Source organism: Mya arenaria, chromosome 7 (assembly GCF_026914265.1).
Source record: "Mya arenaria isolate MELC-2E11 chromosome 7, ASM2691426v1".
Taxonomy (NCBI): domain Eukaryota; kingdom Metazoa; phylum Mollusca; class Bivalvia; order Myida; family Myidae; genus Mya; species Mya arenaria.
This window is the reverse complement of record NC_069128.1, coordinates 49720878-49741030: the sequence shown is the minus strand read 5'-3', so window position 1 is coordinate 49741030 and position 20153 is coordinate 49720878. Positions and strand designations below refer to the sequence as shown.

Here is a 20153-nt window from a genome sequence, read left to right as displayed (position 1 = left end):
AACACAATTAAATGTTTATTTCTGTTCTGGATTTAGTTTTATTATAAGTATTGACAAAATAGATATATGAATACATTCTAGGAGAACTTACATTTTCAAAAATGATAAAAAATGCAAGATTTTAAATCATATTGTGCGTATATGTGGTAAATTGATTTGAGATTGAGATTTGACTTATTTATTTTTTGTGATATTGGGGCCAGGGGTACCAGTGAAACGCACAAATAACGTTAATCACAACAATGTAAAAAATCTAATTGTGAATAGACCTATGGGAACTACATTGAAAATGTATTTCAAGGCCCGCAAGGTTTATGCTATTTCTAAATTAACTGTTTTGAAAGTAGCAAGAAAAGTATGATAAAGTAATTGGCTATTAAAGCATAATCACGCATAAATCAAAATTACATTACACAACTCATACGTTTTTATCTTTTCTAGATTAACTACAATTTAAACGAAATAATTCAATTACAGAACATGTTTGCTTATATTTTGGGTAATAAATTGTATTTAAATGACAACCATGACCATTTGCATAAGTTAATAACTGGATTTACTTATCATTTCCGTTTGATTTTGAATATTCAATGTTGTTTAGAAAGAAATGGCGAGAAAAATGCCTCTTGTATAAATATGATGCATGCATTGAATGCGTCTCTGAAGTTTAAACTCTTAAATAGTTTTTCCTTGTACCGGAAAGATTAGAAATATAATTCACACAAAGGAACACACGTCTCAAAAGAAATATCTTAAACTACCACTTTATGAAAGTTTTACGTTGAAATAATGGAACATGTAGCTGGTGGACAATTTTAGGACATAAAAAAGCTTATATCTCAATTATATATGCACCTTGCAAGCTCTCTGTTAAAAACGTCGTTTGATGGACCAAAATTTAGAATTGTTTTAAAATATCAAAATTTATTTAGTTTTTAGGTTCACTATTTAGCAAGCACAATTCATATATCCGTTGCAACATGTGAAGCTGTAATTAAGAGTTGAGCAATTTTAGCAGATTTCCAATGAAAAAGCATTAACGTTTCCCCGGATTTATAAATCTTATCCACAATTTCCATTATTTTTTTGAATTTATTTTTTATTTGAAAACATATCATCAATAATTCTAAAAGCATTGTTGATTAGGTAGTGTGGGGCAGTGAGACACACAAAAAGTAGTAATGTCGAAATACTTTTTCGAAGGAATGTGAATGTTTTTTGTTGTTTTTTTTTTATCCAAAATCTGATAAAATCTTCTTTTGTAAAATTTGTTCAACTCCTTACTACCCATAAACATGGCACTAAGAATGTGTTTTACTAAAAAAAGATCGTTCCTCAAAACTAAATAAAACATAAATTTTGAAACGTTTGAACTTTTATTACGAATCACAACGGTAACACATAATAGATTCATGTTTTTCATTTAATGAAAACATAACGGCTTAATTTCCAATGTAAAGCAATATTGCATTTTGAAACATAAAAGCGAACGTTTAGTGTTTTAAATTGATATTTTCACCAGTATTATTTATGAGAAAAACGTTAATTAATTTAAAAAAAACTTAAAAGTATGACAGTTATATATCCGAAAGTCGAACATTTGATATGAATTGCAAAAAAATCGTCAGCATTTCTAAGCCTACTTTCTCGACGTCTAATTTGGCTTCGCTGGTTGGAACCATGTGAAAATGAGGCTCTTAATAAATTTGCAAATATGCCGTTTCGAAATTGCACATATGCCGATTTTTGAAATATATATTAAATGTTAAATGTAGTTCGCCTACATGTATGATATATGGTGAAACGGGTGTTAAGCCTTTGCAAATAGATATAGATTCACGTATGGTCAATTACTGGACGAACTTGATTGTTCAATATTGTCATAAACTCAATCTCAGTATACAACGTCACATTGAGTAAACTCTTGTATTCAGCAAATGTAAGGGCTTATGACTTCAAATGGAATAATCTTGTTAAGACTTTCTTCATCAAATGTGGTCTTATTAATGTTAAGGCAAAGCTACGAATTCCTAAAAAAAATGATAAAAAAGAGTGTTAAGCAGAAACTCTCTTGACTGATTTGTTGTTAACAGAATGGCACACTACCGTGAGCTCTTCAAGTAAATTTGTAAATTATTGATTGTTTAAAGAACGATTTGAATTTGAAACCTATCTTATTTAATCACTGCCAAAATTATTGAATTATGTTTTACGATTTAGAACAAGAAACACTCATTTTCCAGTTGAAGTAGGTAGTTGGATGAATATAAACATAAATGACAAAAATTGCAATCTTTGTGATTCAAATCGTATTGGTGAAGAATTTCATTAGTTGTAAGAGTGTAGTTATTTCATTAACAAAAGACGACATTTCATTTATAACTTTTAATTTAGAACCCAAAATATATAGTGTCATTTAAACGTGTTATAAAATTAAATCCAGATTGTATTATGTTTTCAAAGTAAAATTCATGAAATATATCATTAGCAAAGTGAACTTAAGAGTATAACGTACTCCCCTTATGTTAATTTTTATATTTTGGGCAAAGTTCATTTTTGAAAGCCTCTTGTAATGTGTATAATATGTTCACTGCAAAACTCATTTTGTCATGCATGTATGGCATCATTTTACTGAATAAACTTGAACCTTGAAATTTGAAAGATGCTTTTTTATTAACGAAGTATATCTTAATTGCTTGAGTAAGATCTTGATGTGAGTTCTCATTTTGCAAACATAAATGGTCACGTGTCATCTTTATTTATTGACAGCAAATGTGAACTTCATTTCCATTTGATAGCATTTATCACGCGTTATCAAAAACAAGGAAAGGAAAAGACCTCAATCAGGGGTAAAACCTTTTGTACTCTCCCCGATTTCCATCGCTAAGATTTCGCAAAACATAACAATTCGGTTCATATAACAATCTAAGATGCCCTATAACGATTACCAGCGCACTCATCTTTCTTGTCCTGTGACAATACAATTGTCAAGTTTTGCTGTGTAAATGTCTTTAAATGAGTTTATCATTAACGTTTGTGAAATCCGGTTCAAAATTGTTCTATATCCATTATATATTTTGTATATAAATAATATTGAGATTATAAAACCGTAATTCCTCTTAAGAATGCCCTTATTCGCGAGTCAAACTAAACTTAACTAAACTAAGTTACCTATCAATATGTTTGTTATATAAAAGAAACCCTGAAAGGTTCTTTCAATATAAAACGGCATAACGAAAAAATGATCTACCATTTTTGGATTAAAATCTGTTCAAGTAATGCCGTGGAAATTTGGAATTTGAGACGTTCCGTTAAAAAATATCAGCTGTATTTCTTTTTCTGCTTTTTTCAGACGACTGGCGTCTTCAACAACACAAGGTATCCCATTGGATATCGGTCGGCTGAACATGAAATACTTCTCGAGGAGCTGAGTTCGCTGTAGCAAACTTTGCAAACCGTTTAACAACGACATCGAACTGCTGAAAATGCGTATATGTGGTTAAAAAAATCAAATGGTCTTACTGCTAATCACCTGACATTTGATTAAAAAATTTCGGAGTCTTCTATGTTTGTTTCAACTCGTAATTAATTCAAGCGTGTATATTCGAATGACAGTTTAGTGTGAACATAATATTAACTTATCTCTAATTATCTCTTTTGAGGCAGAGGCCTTTTAAAATTTAATTAATAAATAATCACATATTACATTTTTTTGAGAAAAAAAAATGAATACATCTTTGTGTCAAAGAAGTGATGAAGAAATATTGTCTTACCCTGGTTTTTTGTTATATTGTCTCATATGTGATTGCGATATATAATTGTAATCATTGAAATGTATATCTCCTTATTTTAAAATAAAAATTAAACAATAATTTGTCTAGTTCTTTGTTGTAATAAAAAGCATATTCCTTGGAGCGTAAGGATCATATGAAGAAAATCCTGACAGAGATATTAGTATGTGTCACCAAGTATAACCATTCCAAAAGAATGAACAAACATTTAATAAGAACTATTCATAATAGTTTTTTTTCTGAATGGCATAACTGACGATTATTTAAGTCTGACAAACAGATTGTCAAATACACTGCTTTGTCCTATCCTATCCTGGTTTACCAGAAATACGTCCTACGAAGTGGCCAAATATTGAACATAGATTAAACATCAATGGTTCATAGCATATTGGTAAACAACACGACTATTGATTTGACTCTTTGTGTTGTTATGTTCTTGGTTTTGTGTGTAGTAGTGGATGTAAACTGTTTAATGTCATCAATGTTATTAAATCTGACTAAAGACCCTAAATTAAATTACAAAGCTGTTACTGTACAATTACTTCTCTGTTCTTTATGTAAGAGATCGGGTTCGTTGTGAGGTGTGTTTATGTTCATATTTACATAGAGACTTTAGCCTATAGTCAAGTACTAGGTTTAAAATACTGTGAAAATCACACGAGACGGTTTCTAGCTCTGTCTCGTTATAAGTTAGGACACTAGGCACCTATTCATAAAACATTTCAACATTAGAAATATATACAGATAAGGATGAATAACCACATATAGCGTAAATAATCATGCAATATATTCTGTTTGTGTACTTTTTTAAATTTAAAATAACGATTGATTGAAAGGGAGTTTTCAGTAAAAAATCTGAATCTCAAGATCGATCATTAATTTTAAAAATTATAAGTTCATTCATAAATTAAGACGACATTACTAGCTCATGAAGTCTATTTGAAACAGAAGTACTTAAAATTCTGTCCGATTTAGGCAAACGATAATTGCGTTACAAAAATAAAGTAGTTCATTGTTATCAGAAACCGTCGGCCTTTGATGAAGTATAAAGGTAATGTTAAAGCAATAGAACACTTGATTTAACGATAAACCAGTTTTGAAATGAATGGTAGATGCGACGAAATGAAAATTGTTTAAAACACTGTGTCTTATTTGCATTGCACAAAGACGATTACGAGACACTATAGAATTAATTTAAAAATGAACAATGTGTCGCAAAGCAGGGTTAGATATCCAGTCTATACGGCTTATGTGTTTTCCACCTTGATCTACAAGTGTCTCATATAATATTCCGACCATTTGAATATTCATCGCAGTAATAACCAGATGCATTATTTGTTAGTCATGCATAACATTATTTTGAAGCGACATTTTGCTCAAATTTCTAATCATCTTAATAGGTAGACTAAACGATGTCTTGCGAACGCAAATCAAAACAAAATATCAGACCCGACGTATATCAACCTTGTTGTGTCATTTGTTTAATTATTAGCAAAATTATTTCAAATGAATCTGAAGAAACATCGTCGAATATCCTAGTTTCATTAACAAAACACTATTAGCCAAATAAGTCAGACTATGACAAAAAGGCTCGTGACTTGATGAGTGTGTCTGCCAAACATTTGCAGTGAGGGTCAACTAAACTAATGCGTGATAAGATAAGATCCTCGCGTGCACACAAAAAATGGTATCATATAGTTGACACTTGTTTGTCAATATTATGTTACCGGTGATGAGTTGCTATATCGGAAGACTATTGAGAAAAAAAAGACAAGATACTATGCTGTAACTAAATATAATACATTCTCCCACCTCAGATTAGCAGATCCAAAAAATTAACCATGCTAGAAATTATTATCTTGCCCACGGGCAAAGATAAAACAAGTACCCATATGGAACTCCTTGTTAATGGTCATCACATTGTAATAACCTCCCTTGTTAAAGACTGTCGTCTGTAGCATCACAGAAACCTTGTCTTGTGGTAATATTTAGAATGCTAATTAATTATTTCTCGCTTCAAATGTCACCATAAAAAAGTTTTCACGCACCTTTCAAGAAATAATGCTTCACTCTCCTCAGAACTATTTAAAGACCGATTTGACTATTAACATAATCAGAATCACTGCGCGCAGGTCCATGACAACCACGAATGATCACATATCCATACGCAATTATTTTCACTAAGCACAAAAGAGTTCCAGGAAAAATACATTTTTTACTTAATTTTGTTTAACTGAGGTGGGAGAAAAAGCATCTACCATAGCCGCTTGTGTAACAAAGGTTCATCTAACCCTTGCGCAGGGTGTTATGCGGAAACTCGGTAAACCTCGTTAAAACACCCTACGCTCGGGTCGGGATGAACCTATCTTACACTCTCGGCCATGTAAGATACTTACAAACTTACTATACCAAAATATTTCACAAGAAAGCAATCACAAACCTGAACTCTGATATCAATATTTTACTGTATTTTATTCAGTCGTTCATTCTTTGCAAAATCAAAATTTCTCAAAATAATTTCCTTTTTTTTAGTACTGATAGGACAACGTTGTTTTTACCAAGTCAGGAGGTTTCATAAAGACTCGATAACCTTTAATAGCAAGGAAGTTCGGTATTCAATAACATGCGTAATGCAGGTCATTATTTGAAAAGAATATGACCGCCGGCCGTGATGCAGAAACGTATTTTGTCAGGAGGTGAAACTGCGCTCACTCTTAAGTCAATTTTTACCATTGGCGGTTCAAGGATTCCACTTAAGAGGGGGCGTAACTAAGGGGCGTACCCTTTTGAATAGCACCATTTCCTTAGAACCGAGATTAATATGGTATTAAGTTTTGACTGGGGTTGTTTAGTAGTACTCCTCAAACAAATTGTGAAGACTTTAACATTTGTTTTTCGCCTATTGAAATAAAGTAAACGATTTAAGGGGGGGGGGGGGTGCGGGTGCCGGGTGCGCCCCCTCCTGGTCAATTTGGATCATTAAACGCCATTCATGTGTTTGTAATGTCGCGTTAATCTTGATCATTTTACAATTGTTAATACCATCATTTTTATCGCTGTCATGGACTTTTTGTCTGTGTTTAAACGATGTTACGCAGTGTATCACAAGATTACTTTATGATGATAATTAATTTCTTTAAAAAATGAACTGTGCGGGCACAGTCATGCTTTACTTTGAATATGATAATAATTTGCATTCTGAAAGTTGAAATGTTTTGTTTAAGTACACTGCAAGCATATTTGTTGATCAGTGTTCCACCATAAAGATAGTGTCAGCTGTTATAATGTGTTTGTTTTTGTGTTTTTGATTGATAATACAATGAATAATGAGCTGGCGTTAAATACCTAAAGGATATCATGTTACTTCAGGCAGGTCTATTAATTTCTTAAACGCAATATAATGACTTTATGTTAAATTCCTACTTGTCAAACTATGGATGTCAACTTAAAATTCAACAAAGGCGATAAATAAAAATATAACTTTTTGACCTGTATTATTTTGGTCATATAAACTTTAATAATCTAAGAAAGTTTTAAAATACATTCAAGTTCTAAATCATAACATTTCAGTTTGCTTCGAGTGACAATATATTGTAGATAACAATTTGTGCTTATAAGTTTCCCAAACAATGCGATGCTGCAGCGAAAGTCAACATAAAACAAATAAAGCTTTATGTTTTACGAAAATATAACAATAACGTTGAATTTCAAAACAGTGCAACTTTGATTTTTGGATTCATGGACAGGACAGTTTTTGAGAGCCTGGTGAATGTTACAAAAATGATGCCATTGACAAAAAAAATCTTATCACTTATTCCTTTTATCTACCATAGATTTCTTTTTTGGACAACAAAACACAGCAATATCATTATGAACTATAAAAATTGACCTTATCAAATGAAAAAATGCTGAACTGGATCAAACGTTGAAACGCATAATGATAACGGGAAAGTACAGTCTTAATTAAAATTGTTAAATATGCATTATATGTATTGTATATGAAAACATATTGAAATAACAATTTCTCTTTAGAATGCACATGTTCGCAAGTCAAACTAAACTAAACTAAACTAAACCTCATGGAATCAGTAAAATATGTTTGTAATATTTATAACCCCAGAATGGTTTTTTAAATATCACATCGGAATTTTGCTCTACCAAATAAAAAAATCATATCTGTTCAAGTAATGTTGTTGACAATTTGAACATTAAGACGTTCCGTTATTACATATCCGCTGTATTTCTATTTCTGTTTTTTTTCAGACTACGGGTATCCGGTTCATCGGTCGGCTGAACATAAAATACTACTCGTGGGGATGTGTTCGCTATAGCAAACTCTGCATACCGTTAAACAAAGACAACGAGCTGCTGCAAACGCGTTAATGCGGTTGTGAAAATTAATAAATCATATGGTCGGACTGCTTATCACCTGACATTTGCTTTAATGTCGGAAATTTCTTTGTTTGAATTCGTACTCTATTCAAGTATTAGGTTGCAATTATAAATTAGTGTGGAAATGTTATTTCGAAAACTTTATTATAGTAGCTTCTTTGGTAACCAAGGTCTTATCTGAATAAATAAACATGAACTTTTGATACAAAACTATTAAAATCAATAAATACTGTGTCAACGATGTGACGAAGAAATACTTTTGTCTCATTCATTGTTATATTGTGTCATATGTGGTTGCACTGAATAATTGTAAGAATGGTAACACAAATATGTTTTTTCGAAATAAACATTAAACAAACATATTTGCATTTCCTTTTGGAGATGACATTCAAATACGTTGGAGCATTAATTCCGGAAGATTCTTCAAACATTGAACAAATACTATTCCACAGCAGTAATACATCAATAGTTTGTCTGAATGACATACTTGTCGATGCATAATCAGACATTAAGCATTAATAATATTATCTCAAGGAATTCCATTCATGATCGGGTAGATTTTTAAGTAGCTTAAGCGAGAACTTTGGAAGATACACATCATGTACCTGTATCTGTTTTTATATATGGCCTCAAAACCTTAAGGTATTGACACTGACATTCTCTCTGTTAAACGAACAATTTCGTTCTTATTTCTAATTTTCACTTTCTGCGTCACAGCGAAATTTGGAAAATTAAACTAATCAAAAAGCTGTAGTTGTAAAACTTATTTAGCAAGTTTTATTAAACCAACTTTTTTATATACGAGCTCGAGATGGTAGTGAGGTTTATCTATAATCACGTTCACATGCAACAAACATGGCTTATTGTTATTATATAGATAATTAGTTTCACGCAGACTATTATCGTGACAGACAAAAGGAATAATATCGTCAAAATATACAATATTTCATACAGCCCATTGTTGTTTTTTATAACGGCCTTTCAAATTAGTTTAAAGAACCTTCTACTGGAAAAGCCTACATGCGAAACAATTTGAGGCTTGAAAGTAAGCAGGTCATTACTGGAAACGCGTTTGGAAATTTTGTGATGGGGGATATTATGCATTCATGAGTGAAAACAACACACATACATAACAAGTGCATGCACGTCCACTACGAATGAAGCTTTTAAGCATCCTTAGCAAATCCAGTCAGTTTCGTACATATAGTAAAAGGTTAGGAGTTTTTTTGTTCATAAACGTTAACACGCATAGCTTAGCTATAATAAACTAGATGGTGATGTATGTGTTGTCTTTTAAATCAAGCGCATATATGTCATTTGGTCGAGAGTTTCATTAACACTATGCCAGGTGGTTTAAGCAAGAGAACCACAAATAATTGATATTGTGGCATGACCGTGGCATTGTAGCTAAAACCGGGATGGATATGAAGTTGCAAGCATTTAAGTACTTAATTATCGGTAACACAATGTTTTATTAAGTGTACCATATGTTTCTGTATTACAAAAACATATAGGTTTAGTTAAATTGATGGTTCCTGAACACATATCACCGGTTAAGTTAGTAAGAGAAGGAATTGACTATGCTCCTTTGATCACAATGTACTCTATATTTTTTACATGTATGAAGCGTTATGTTACTCCTTTTACAACACATTCCTTCATTCATAGCCCCCAATAGCAGTTGTTTACGTTACTGTGAAGTAAATCATACTTGAGTGTTTGACTTTTCGCTCTAGATTTTACAATAAGCTTTCTTTTCGTCCCCTTACTTCCTTTGACAGAAACCTTTGAGGTTGCAGATTTTTTGTGAATGAGGCCTTCACAATATGAGATATAAACATGTAATGAATTTTTTTTGACGTATTGTACTCATGCCAATTAAAGATATATGTTAAAATGATGGCATGTTTGTTTAAACTGGTAAGCCAGTTTCGTTTGATAATAATTAAAGGTCCAATCATGCAAATTAATCGATAAGCGCCTTTTGCGAAATCGAGCTAGGCAACAAATCAAATAGGGAAATTCAAACCTGGGACCGCGAAAATGACATCGAGCCAAGCAAACAAAACAAAATGTGAAGTTCTTACAAGGGAACTCGATCGTAGAGAAATACTGACTCTCGAAAAATCGAGCCATACGCTCGAGTTTTATATGAACATATAGAACTAGAAAATCGGTCCTTTTAATTCAGTTCGAGCCAACGAGGATATCGAGGCAAGCGATATCGAACCAACGAGTTTTGACCTTATATGAATAGCTTATTTTGAATGTTTATGCACTTGCTTTTAATTAATATAACTAAAAGTGAAGATATTTCGGCAAATAATTTAAACGCCCAGATCGTTACAAAAGAATAAAAAATATTCCATTCATCCCAAAATTAAGAGGACACTGCTATTACCAGTTCATGGAGTATATTAAAAACATAAGTATTTCAAAACTAATGTGATTCAAGCAAGCGATTATTGCGTTACGAACATGAAGAATGTCTTTGTTTATGAAACAGTAATCCTTTCATGAAATACAAAGCTAACTTAAAAGCTAAAGTATTCTTGATTTAACGATAAAACAAAGACTTAAATTACCAACAATAACACCCTAGAGTAAACGACCAAATGTAAACTTAGCAAGACAATACGTCTAATCTCCTTTGTACAGCGCCGATTAAGTGACGTTATTGCATTTAATACAAAACAGACAATGTGAAACAGAACGGGGTTGAATCTCAGGTCGATACGGCTAATTTGTTTTCCGCTTTGATCTACTGCGTTGTCCATATAGTATTCTAGCCATGCTTATACCAATTGCAAAATAATGATAAAGAGGTCCGTTATTTGCAAGTCATGATACGTAATAGCCAACATACCATTTTTTAACGTGATCAGGCTTGAAATCCGAAGTATGTTAAGTGGAATGACTAATCGCTTTCTTTCGTACTCATTGCAAAACAATAAATATCTTGCCAATCTTATCTGAGCGTTGTGTGCACCAAATCAGCGGAATCATTCGTTTAAAATCAATAGCACAATTAGTTTGTTTATAAATATAAACGTCGGCGCAACATGTGCAGATAATGACATGGTTAAGGGTTCAGTCGAACCCCGTTGGCTCGAACTCCCAGTTCGAGCAATCGATGACTTCGAGCCAAGCGAGTTCGAGCCAACGGGGTTCGACTGTACATACAAATGTGTTATTGTGCATCACCAAACCATTTTAGTCTTAAATGGACAATTGAGTGTCAATATAATGCTGTTTTACGTCACATCGGCAATAGCTACGACCAAACACAGTCATGGAATCGTTATATTTAAGACAACATTCTATACTTTTCCTTTCAGGCTAAATAATTAACAAAAGAATAACGAAACTGAAGTCACAAATAAATATGTCCTTGTAATTTGTTCATCTCAAAAGGCTTTAAAAAATTACCATTAATAGAAACAATATTCTATTTCTGTAGAACTGATAGAACGACGAACGTTTTTTTCACCTAAAAGACAAACAATGGCGATTCTAAAAAAACAATGAGTACACCATTTTGTTTCTTAAAGTCCGAAACACGAGCCTTTTAGTATAAAGAAAGTATGATGTAAATGTCAAATATAACATTATTTTATATTGTATCATTCTTATCTAATGCTAAAGTCTAAATATAAAGCACGATGATTCGATACCTAGAATGTAATAGGCACATTGTGTTAATACGTCACAATACAATGAAAGGGAAATGTATTTTAATGCACCAATCCATTATCTATGATAATGTGTTTTTTGAATGTGAAAACATATCCTGAAAGGGCCATTACGTTTAGCATACTAGCGCACAATACTTATATGCGCCAGTAATGTTTAAGTATAGTCGCGTACATCTGGGGGCTGTTTTTATCGAAAAAAAATCCAGTCCAGTACCTACGTTTTGTAATAAAAAATAAAGTAGGTTAATACATTCGTTAACGAAATTACAATATATCAAAATGAACGATTAATGTCTCACTTCGCTAACGAAGGCACAAGCGGACGAACAAACATACCGGTGTTTATATCGTTTAGGCCCTGTGTAATTGTACTACGAGACTAATCCGTGTTTTATTACGAAGTATGAAAGAAAGAATGTAAATTCTTTAACTTTTAATATAAAAACCAACACGAAAATAACAATTCGAATAACTCTTACTTTCTAATTTACAGTTTCTGTTACTCTTAAAGTATAAACATCAGGCAATACCCATTCAAATGGTACAGAAATGGGAGTCATCATGCTACACAATTTAACATGTTGCGTAATGGTACAATAAAAAAAGACTACGGGGACTCGACTATATTTCGTTTATGAGGACACAAACTATAACATTAAATACTTTCTTGCGTGGCTTGCGTTATACCTGCTTCTCTTCATAACGGACGAATTACTTGGAATGTGTGTTTCGAGCAGTGTGCTGTATAACTCATCTCTTTGTACAGAATATGTTCGGTCATGAGAAGGGGAAATCAAAACGCAGGATTCCCATTATCGAACAAAAAATATAAATTGTATATGTTTACTCCAATCAGTCAGTTTTGCGCGTTTGCTTCAACAACAATAAAGTACTACTGGATTATAAGCGATGCATTTGTGTTTGTTGCTGTTTACATACTGCTATACGATATGAATAATGTATACCTTTAACTTTATTTCGTAAATTAACAATATCGCATTCCAAGCAAATATTTAAGAAATATATACACTTCCTAATAACTATGTCCCCCAAGTACAATGTTCAGAAAAGATATGACGTCCATTGAGTATGAACCTCAAGGAATAGACCATTGTTCTGTACATCAGTATTTCGGCGCGACATGAGTTAACCAATTGTATACGATATACCTAAAATGTCTTTAATAAAAAGTGCTTATTTGTAGAACAGTTCATTCTTTTGTAGAATAACAACAGTGAAAAAATAAATTTGATATAAATATACATTTTATATTGTCACTGCAAAATGAAATCGACTTTGAGAACTACATTACAATCCATTGTAGTTACTTCTCTTAGATAAGAACTGAGTACCTCATTTTTAAACCAGTAAATTATGTATAAAAAGAGATTGCATGTTCACAACTTACCGTTAATAAGGTCTAGGGTTAACCTTTTTGCAAGCTCCTCTTTTAAAATTGAATGCTCGAACATTAAATTTTGCTTGCGTACAAAAAAAAAGTAAATGCAAACTTCCCGGAAAATATAAAAAAAACAACAACAAGTAAATGATAATTAACTGATTTTTCGACCTTGAAATGACCTCGACATTTTGTGACATGATTCAGGAGTATTTAAGAGGCATTGGCAACAGTACCGACGTACTAAATATACTGAATCATTTAAGTCAATACATGCGGTATAATGAATAGAGTAAGCGAAATCATGGGCAAAAATCAAATAGAATCTGAATATTATTTCCTTAAAGCGTGTCCAAAATTCCGCATTTTACGTTAATAATACCGATAAATATATAATTGCCACTGACTTTATATACACAATTTTTAAAATTACTATGTGAAAAAAACAATAATACCAAGCATAACTATGGCGACATATAAATACATTATGCAAATCACATCAGAATTTAAAAATACACAAAACACTTTTTAATTTCATTGGATCGACGGCATGCCCATTTTGACAATCAAAGGAATACTCTATTACAAATGATTGCAACTTACCATAACTTTCTGCAACTAATTCACTATACACAAGCTACATTTTTGTATCAATCATGGAATGTCATTTACAATTTAAAAGAACTCTTCGTTCATTACAGGTTTATTGTACTACAATAGCGCTTTAGTTTTAACAGTTTTACGATAAGTTGCATTGTCAGGTCGTTGAGTACACACCGTGAATTACTTCACTATCTGAGCTTATAACGCCATTGATTAGATAAACAAATACTTCTCCTTCCACTTGTTAAAAATATTAAGACTTAAATAGGAAAATGTTTAATAATAAATTACAAATGCTAATTGTTTATCATGAACAAACATTTTTCTTTATTTTTCAGATTTACACTTTTATTATGCAAAATATTTATCTAATTCAATTGAACTATTTTACATTTGTTATATTTTATTATTATCTTATACTAGCGTCTTTATCGAAAGTCTATGGAATTTGGTGACAAAATACCTGTATATTTGTTATATGAAACCTGTTTGCTCTAAACTTTTATGCTGTAAATGGTCAAGCGCGATAATGAAAATGGCTTCCAACAGGTTATTAAAGAACACTCAATTCGTGGTTTTGATCATTAACATTTGAATTGTGAAATGCGTATGATGGTGAAACTATGTAATTAGCCGGTCTGTGATTGGACTTGTATTGGACTCAAAGTGAAGTAAGAGGTTACTACATCGGACGTCCTCCGTACTCATTGTTCGATGAGTTGCACATTGGTACTGTAAGTAATGTGTGTAGCCCCGGCTGTTGAAACGGGGAAATAGGTGACGGGATTCAGCTTTGCTCGATTTTCATGCTAGGGTGAAGATCATCAATTACTTAAATTACGGCAGAATTCTTTACAACTAATTTAGCATCGCTGCGTTCGTGTGAATCATGGGGACACATCTATACATTCAAAACATTTTCAATAACGTCAGATTTAGCGCCGAAAAAGGAATTAAACCATATACATGTGACCTTTGCTGACAGGTTTGATGCTCATATATATGTGACCTCTGCTGACAGGTTTGATGCTCATATACATGTGACCTCTGCTGACAGGTTTGATGCTCATATACATGTGACCTCTCCTGACAGGTTTGATGCTCATATACATGTGACCTCTCCTGACAGGTTTGATGCTCATATACATGTGACCTCTGCTGACAGGTTTGATGCTCATATACATGTGACCTCTGCTGACAGGTTTGATGCTCATATACATGTGACCTCTGCTGACAGGTTTGATGCTCATATATATGTGACCTCTGCTGACAGGTTCGATGCTCATATACACGTGACCTCTCCTGACAGGTTTGATACTCATATACATGTGACCTCTGCTGACAGGTTTGATGCTCATATACATTTGACCTCTGCTGACAGGTTTGATGCTCATATACATGTGACCTCTGCTGACAGGTTTGATGCTCATATACATGTGACCTCTCCTGACAGGTTTGATGCTCATATACATGTGACCTCTGCTGACAGGTTTGATGCTCATATACATGTGACCTCTGCTGACAGGTTCGATGCTCATATACACGTGACCTCTCCTGACAGGTTTGATACTCATATACACGTGACCTCTCCTGACAGGTTTGATGCTCATATACATGTGACCTCTCCTGACAGGTTCGATGCTCATATACATGTGACCTCTGCTGACAGGTTTGATGCTTATATACATGTGACCTCTGCTGACAGGTTCGATGCCCATATACATGTGACCTCTGCTGACAGGTTCGATGCTCATATACATGTGACCTCTGCTGACAGGTTTGATGCTCATATACATGTGACCTCTGCTGACAGGTTTGATGCTCATATACATGTGACCTCTGCTGACAGGTTTGATGCTCATATACACGTGACCTCTGCTGACAGGTTTGATGCTCATATACATGTGACCTCTGCTGACAGGTTTGATGCTCATATACATGTGACCTCTGCTGACAGGTTCGATGCTCATATACATGTGACCTCTGCTGACAGGTTCGATGCTCATATACATGTGACCTCTGCTGACAGGTTTGATGCTCATATACATGTGACCTCTGCTGACAGGTTCGATGCTCATATACATGTGACCTCTGCTGACAGGTTTGATGCTCATATACATGTGACCTCTGCTGACAGGTTTGATGCTCATATACATTTGACCTCTGCTGGAAGGTTTGATGCTCATATACATGTGACCTCTGCTGACAGGTTTGATGCTCATGCTTACAAATCAATGCTCACTTTCTTTCCCATGGCCGTGTGCCATTCACGTGTGGATTTTACAGAGCATTGCAGATCAGAATTCTTATAAATTTGATCCAACATTAATTTACTGGTTAAAAAACTAATGATAATTGGTTCTTGAAACCTGATATTACTTGAATCAAACATTATTCTTCATATTGTCTGTCACATTCGTATTGTTAAAGTTTTTTGCAGCCAATACACAGTGCACTTTTCGCACTTAGAACACTGTCTCCAGGAAGAAGTAGATATGTGGTTGCATACTAAACTACCTCTTGATACTGAATCAGAAAACCCATTGTGTTATACGTAATATTTGTAATATATATACGTACTATTTGGCTGATTTATATGTTTTATGTTTTTATCATACACTATTTTATACGAAATAAACGTATATGCTGAAGAAAGATAGCACGGTTGAATTAAAGCACGTCGCTATCAGTTTGTTTCTATCATCATCGGAATGTCGAAGAGTGCATTTAATGGATGCGATTTTAACAATTGTACTTTAATTGTTAAAATTGAGCAAAGAGCTGGTGAATAAAAACAATGAAAATCATTAACATATATTCTCAAAATTGTTTACCTGTTTTTCTCAAAAACATGCCGTCTTTGTATTCCTTTCTACAGGCGTATATTAAAATGAGTACATCATGCATCGATTTGGTCAGAGGTATTGATTCAAAACCAAATCCAATGTTGTTAAACATAATTACACGTTCTATGAATTGTCTTTACGACATAAAAACAGGGGAGAAGCTCTTTTATGTTCATGGAACAATAATCAAGTTGCCTTTTATCAAATTTAAGCTTAGACTGCTTCGAAAGAAGGGGACACTACTGTACATGCAACACGATGTTCAGTAAAGTCAGAGTTACAACCCAACAAGGAAGTATGCCGCATAAATTCAACCTTTGATTATGGGTATGATAATCAAATTGACTCATCAATGATTACTTTCTTTTCGTTTTTCCGTGTGTCATTTAGGTCTGTTTTATTGTTAAATGTTGCATTGTCAAAATATATGTCTCGTTGGTGTTATTAGCCTTTGTTGCATTTATTAATAGCTTTAAGTGTGGGTGTCAAGTTAACATAAGCGTAGGAACTCTTCGACGGTGAATACCGTTTTGAATTCTAGAGTTCTTCCCCTTGATATAAAATGCAAATATTTTGCGCTTAGCCATTATTACGGCGTATTTTAAAGACTGGTGCTAGCCATGTGACCTCGGAAATCGTTGTTAAGTAGGTGCATTTTGAATAGTTTTATTAATTTACCAATATTTTTGATGGTATGGTCATACTAGCGTCGTTATCGAAAGTCTATGGAATTTGGTGACAATTTGCCAGGCAACACTTATGACTGTACACACCGTCCATCGTAATGAGAATGGCATCGCTATAGACAAGTCCTAGGGCATAAATCAGGGATATTTGCATAACAAACTCAGTGCCAATTACAAAAGCAACGCACAGGTTCATGTTGAGCGAAATGTGTGCGGCCAATTCCAAAGCAACCCCAATTACCCAAGGGTAATTCCCCAGACACTGCATACTGATATACAGAGGGCAGTGTCGATGGGAACCTCCAAATGCAACACGCATTGCTACACCTACGACATCCGGGAATATTACAAGGAAACGTCCGATGCATCACATGTGTTGTTTCCATGATAAGGCCGGTTTGAGAAGATTCCCTAACAAACTCATGGTAAAAGTAATGGTAACGTTTGTGGCATTCCTAAAGCAACGGGCTAAGAATACCTTTCACAATTTCAATGGCAATATCCAAATGTATATGCGTGGCACGTCAAGGGTCATTTCAAAAGGCAACAAGTAATAAAATGGGCAACGCCCGGGGCAGCTCCCTAGACAACATCAATGTTGTATGTTTACGGCAAGGAGCATTTCCTACAGCAATGCACAGGTTTATAGACATGGCAATGTTGTTGGCGATATCAAAGACAACGTCCATGTTTAAGACAAGGCAACGTACGGGGCAACTCCAGTGTACACCAGGTGTTTTGCACAAGGCACTATGAAAGCTTATGCCTAAGGTAATTTACAAGGGCACCCCACAGACATGTTGAAATGACATTGTGATACAATCTTATTGGACCATTCCGCACTTATTATGTGTTTATCTAATTAGTATAATAAATCGAGTAGATATAGTGCTATTTCAACTGACAGTCAAGTTTATGCTGTAATATTGATGATGATATGTATAAACGTTTTTTTTCGTCGAAAGTAAGCTAGTCACACTAAGACAATGCAATCTTGTCCTTAGTCAAACATTGTGATATATTTAGAACAAATTGAAATATATAAATCATACGAATAACAACAGCAGCCAAAACCTACTATGCCGACGTTCATTGAACACAGATCAAAGGTATTAGAGCACGCACGCACATGAACGATACAAAACAACTATTCCATTTGATATATTTGAGCGCTCAGCAAATACCAACACAGAAGGCTTAAGGAGCAGAGTAGATATGGGCCTCCTAATTAAATGTGTTCAAAAGCTCATTAACATAAAGCTGTGTTGACAACCTTCATAAAATTGCCATTTCTTGATCTTAAAACAGATAAACTAAATGTATGAGCACAAGGCAAAATCAAAGTACTTCAAGTCCTGATGGAAGGTGATTCGTACTACATTATATATATGTATGTATGTTCGATTGAATAGTTCGTAACTACTCGAAACGAAATAGGATGTAAAACTTTGAGGTTTTGTACCATAAACGCTATTTTTGATACATATTGTTGACGTTTCGTTCTAATTATATCAATATATTTTGGATATTTCGAACAATGGTCACAAGTTTTCGATCAGCATATAAAAATAGCAACATTTGATTAGTTCTGAGATTATTTACTATACCATGGACACACTTCAATATGCCTCTCCAGGGAACATCTTGCCAACAGTCCAATGCAGGAGTTAAAGTACGTCGATTAAGTTTACAAGTATTGACAAGTGTGTGCTTACAAAGTCAAACCTCTCAAACGTTTGTTTCGTTGACCTCCCAAAGGCGCATTCTATTACACACTTGTGTTTTGTCTGTATTGATTAAATACTGTTTGTTTTGGCCTGTCTCATGGCATTATTGCAAGATCAGATTGTTATGAGACAAATAACAGACAAAAAAGTCAAACTTGTCAATCTGTTAGAGAACAGCGTTAATGAATTTACTTCCCAAAGTAGTTCGAAAGAGAACAATAAACTGTTAAAGGTTACAAAGCACTTATACTTTGTTTTCGATACGACGAAAAATGTCGCTACGAAAAAAATATGTGTTTAATGATGCGGGCGGAAGCAAATTTGGAGGGGAAAAAGTCATGAGGAAAATCCGACCTAGAAATCAATTTGATGTGGCCTATGAGTTATGCTTTTTATAAACGTATTAGCTTCGGTGCAAGCCACCAATCATCTTTTTTGCATCTATTTGTTGAAATAGTGCTGCAGAATTGTGAAGTATTTTTTTTTCTAATTTGTAAAGTTACTAATTTGTTTTATCATACATCAGCACCTTAACATATTACATGTACATAAATATAGAGTTCGTTCATCTTGGTCAATGCTGATTTAACGGGCTTAATTTGAATGAACTGTATTATAACGCAGTTATAACGACATTAAGCTTTTGTGAAATCATGCATTGCTTTTTGCACAATCAAGGTATGCAAATATATAGTATATATAAACGGAGTTGTTTATGTAGTTATTTGCTGTTGCTCCAAGTGTTTTGTTTGTGATTTTTGTTTTGTGTTTGTGTCCTACGTCTTTAGCGATTACCCTGTGCTATAAAACGAAGTTTATGTTCCCTCAAGTTAATGCATACTGTGATAAGATTTACCATTAAGGTTTTTACCTTATACAAGATTGTTGGAATAAGAGTGAGGTTGTGAACACAAACTGGTTTCAACCCCCAGTGAATTAGCATTTACTGACGGTTCCAAGGCGGTACCTAACCATCCTTGATATACACACCTAGTTTTAATATAGAATATACGC

At 33.6% G+C, this 20153-nt stretch overlaps 1 pseudogene; it reads right to left on the bottom strand.

Annotated features, from left to right (window-relative positions):
* Window positions 1-20153, bottom strand: part of LOC128240309 (protocadherin-like wing polarity protein stan) — a 91409-nt pseudogene that overhangs the window by 11757 nt on the left and 59499 nt on the right.